This window comes from Molothrus ater, chromosome 4 (assembly GCF_012460135.2).
Source record: "Molothrus ater isolate BHLD 08-10-18 breed brown headed cowbird chromosome 4, BPBGC_Mater_1.1, whole genome shotgun sequence".
Classification (NCBI taxonomy): Eukaryota; Metazoa; Chordata; class Aves; order Passeriformes; family Icteridae; genus Molothrus; species Molothrus ater.
The window spans coordinates 10,587,366-10,591,335 of NC_050481.2; positions in this window are offsets into that span (position 1 = coordinate 10,587,366).

Here is a 3,970-nt window from a genome sequence, read left to right on the forward strand (position 1 = left end):
TTCCCACTCTGGTGTTGTGCTTTTCACCCAAGACCTGGCTTGGCTTTACCTGGAGGTTGCCAGGGAGCTGCTCTGTGCCAGACCCCTGGAAAGGTGACATGAGAGGTGCTGGGCAGCCAGGGGAGTCACCCAGCATGAACTCACTGCCTCTCCTGCTGTTCCAGCTTTGGCCCTGGCTCTGGTGCTCCTCATTCCAGGCTGAGTGCCTGGCTGGGACACTGATCCATGTCCCCTGTCCTGGAGCCCTTCCTGCTCCTTGCCTTCCAAGGTGCCATCTTATTGCAGCAGTCCACTGTGATACCTTCTCTTGGGTCTGGCTTTTTCCTGCCATGGCTCAAAAATTCCCCCTCAAGCCCACATTTCTCAGCAGGGTGTGTGTCTTCCGTCCCTTCCAGCCCTTCCAGCCATCCTTACAGAATTTTCAGTCCCTGACCTTCTCATCCCACGGCTCAGTTTTCCAAAGCCAGGCTGCTGAGCAGGCTCAAGGTGTCACAAGCACACCCCCAAGCAAAGCACAGTGCAGGCTATCCCCAGTTCTCGGCTCCCTGCTTCCAGCTCACGGCATGTTACACATCTTTCCCAGTTAAATTACATTGGCTTCTCCCCTGCCCATGCTCTTTCCACCCCAGGTTTCAGGGCATGTTCCTGCATTCCCCACTCTCAGCACCAGCACACAGGCACTCAGATGCACACAGGGAGAGGAGTTGGCATGAGGGTGGGAGCAGGGAGCCCGTGCCAGCTGGCAGGGGCCTGGTTGGAACAGCAAGGACGGGAGCTGGGCCTCAGGAGGTATTTGGGTGCCTCTGGGGCAGTTTGCTGTCCCAGGTGAGTGGCAGCCATGGCTGTGTGTCACTCTGGGAAGGTAAATGTGTCCTTATCACTGTTTCCCACTCCCAAAGCCACAGGACAGGAGCAGGTCATGCACTGCCCCAGCTCATGCCAGCCTTGAGGGCAGACTCTGCCTTCCAAAACACACCCAATTAAGAGCATCACTGTGGCTCTCCCAAAACTGCCCCAAACCATTCCTGGCCTCCTTGTGCTGCCTGGCGCCGGCCAAGCCACAGTGCTGACTTGGCCAGCCCAGGGAAGCAGGACTCAAGTGTCCCTGGCTGCTGAGGCAGCTTTCCCTCTCCCCAGTCCCAAACACAGGCATGCCCCAGCCCCAGTGGGCTGCAGAGACAGACAGACACGTTTTATTTCCTTGGTGCTGTGCACAAACCCTGATCCTGGTTCAGATGAGCCATCTCTGCAGTGTCCTGCTGTCCTGGCATGGGCCCTGGATGCTTGGCACCTCTCTGGCTGTGGCACCTGACAGCATCTCGTTGTTTTTGCTCTTCCCTGGAGCAGGTGCAGCAGCTGCCCCCTCCAACTCCACCCTGCATGGCCCCCACCACCTTCAGCAGCAGGCTGGTTGCCATGCTGCTCCCACTCCTGGAGCACAGGGCTGCACTGGAGCACTGCCAGGGCTCCTTGTTTCCCACAGAAAAACATTCCCTCATGCCCTTCACTCCTCACATCCATGACCTTCCCACAAACCTCACAGCACCCCAGTGCTTCATGTCATGGACCAGCCCAAGATGCCAACACGGGGTCTGTGCCCCGTGGAGCAGCAGAGCAGTGCAGGCCAAGAGCCCGGCATCTCCCACAGGAGCAGTGGGATAAAACCACTGCATTCCCAAGTCCAAGCACTTGCTCAGTGCCCCAAGCCCAGGCAGCTCCCCAGGCACAGCAGCCACACCCCACCAGAGCACTGCTGCTTGTTCCCCAAGCCTGCAGCTGCCATCCCAGCTCACCCTCACACACGGTGCTGCTCTCCCCAGCACCCCTGAAGGATTTGCCCTCCAGACATGAGAGCATGGATGCTCTGCAGCAGCCACACAAGGGTTAACCACGAAGCAAAACTTTTCAACTGGGAATGGATGAAGTGGCTTTCCCAGCTCTGCTGAGGGATAATTGGTGACAAATAACCTCCCCGAGCCGCCCCCTCCCCTCGCTGACACCTCTTCCCCAGTAGCTGCAGCCATGCAAGAAGCAGCTGAACGTCACGTCCCACCCCTTGTCCCAGCCCTGGGGTGTGGGAAAGCTTCCACCAGCCTCTGGCAGCTCCGCCCTTCGTTCCACAGACACTGCTGGCAGCGTCTCTGCCTTCCGCTCCCTTCCCTCCGCCCGGTATCCACCACCAACGGAGTGGGACTGATTTCCTTCTGGACATGTTCTCCCTGAATCTACCCTTAAAAAACCCTCAACCAACCCCAAAACCTTCTGCTGACACCGTCCACCTCAACAACCTGGGGCAAAAAAAGCCCAGAAGTTTAGTACCTGCTCGGTAAGAAAGCTACTCCATGTTTTGAGCCCATTCCCTTCGAGTTGAGTTCAGTTTGTGAGGATTTGGTGAGCAGCAGCTCGGCACGCACCGCCATCGAGCTTTGAAACAGTCACAAATAAGTTTGGGCTGCAGGGGACCTCTAGAGGCCATGTGCTGCCACCTCCAGCTCGCAGCAGGGCTGGATCGTCCCTCACCTCTGCCTTTCGCTCTCCAAAGGGAGCCGCCTCACCTGGCACGCTGCTGCTCCATCCCAATTCCCTTTAGTGCCTTTCTCTAACTCCGCTATGTCCTCCCGCAGACACGAGCTCCAGAGCGGCCAGCAGGACTCAAGGCACCAGCACAGCACAACTCTACAGAGCTACAAAATAAAGGCAGTCCGTGTTAGTACTGGCATCCAGGGTGTGCCCAGCTGCTTCTCCTTATATTAGGCTTTTAAAATATTCCATCTGGAGTTTAGAAGGAGCAACAAAGAGGTGTGAGGACAGAGGGGAATATAAGGAGAGGATTCCCTCCCTGGAAGAGGTCTCACAAGAGCCTGCAGGAGGCAGCCAGCACTTGGGGTGGCTGCTGGGCAAGTAGTGACCAGGGTACCTGGGCAAGCTGCAGGCTGTCATGGCTGCACAGCCACGGCCTTGGGCCCCCAGCAGTGGTCACTGGCACTGCAGACTGGCACACTGGTGCCACCACTGGAAGAAAAGCCAGCCTAAACTGGGCATTTAATGGGCAAAGTATGTTCTCAGTCAACAGTGAGCAGCTTTGTGTGCAGAGAACCCAGGCCATGGCTTTTTGGTAGGGATGGTGGCCCAGGACACACAGGGATGCCATCCTGCAAGTTGTGCTTCCCAGTTAAGACAAACACTCACAGAGCTCTGCAGAGCAAGACAGAGACAGACACAGCCAAGGTTTAATCCAGCAATGGTCTCAACCCTGCTTTGTACTCAGTTAAAGCTGAATTAAACAGGTTTCTAACCTGGCTATCTGGTGGGAGGCACTGGGTACCACCTGCCTCGAGAGCAGGGCAGGCTCTGGTTTTGGTATCACTGCAAGTCCTGTCCCAAGCTACACTTGTGCAAATATTCACAGCCCTTCAGGCTGGGCAACAGCCAGCAAGTCCAGCTACATACCAGGGTACAGCACACACAAGGCCAACACTCAATAACCTTTCTGAGTGTATCTATAAAGTCACTTATTTGGTTGCAGAGGTTTCCAGGACAAGCAGGGAGCTGACCCTTGTCACTGAAGAGTGCTGCAAAACACTGTGCTTGTGAAAAAAACCCCAGCAGATTTCAGCAGAGCCCCTCAGCAGCTGGCTTGTCACACACTGAGTGCCCTGGACCAACTCAGGGCAGCTTTACCTTGGCAGGCTAAAGGAGGGGAAGTCCTTGATTAAGGTTCACAGATGCAAAGAATAAATCACTAGTATTCGGTTAAAAATCAAAGTGCATCACTCTACACAAACCAACATCCCAAGAGGCTCAGGCTGCCTCCTTCCCTCCATCCCAAACCAGCTGGAGGTCACTACACACATTTACAGGTTTTGTTTTTACCTTCAAGCAATCCTTTGGCACTTGTCAAACTTTTCAGTTGAGTTCACTTCGAAAGTAAACCAGATAGAAATTTTAACAACTTGCCCACATTCAGGAC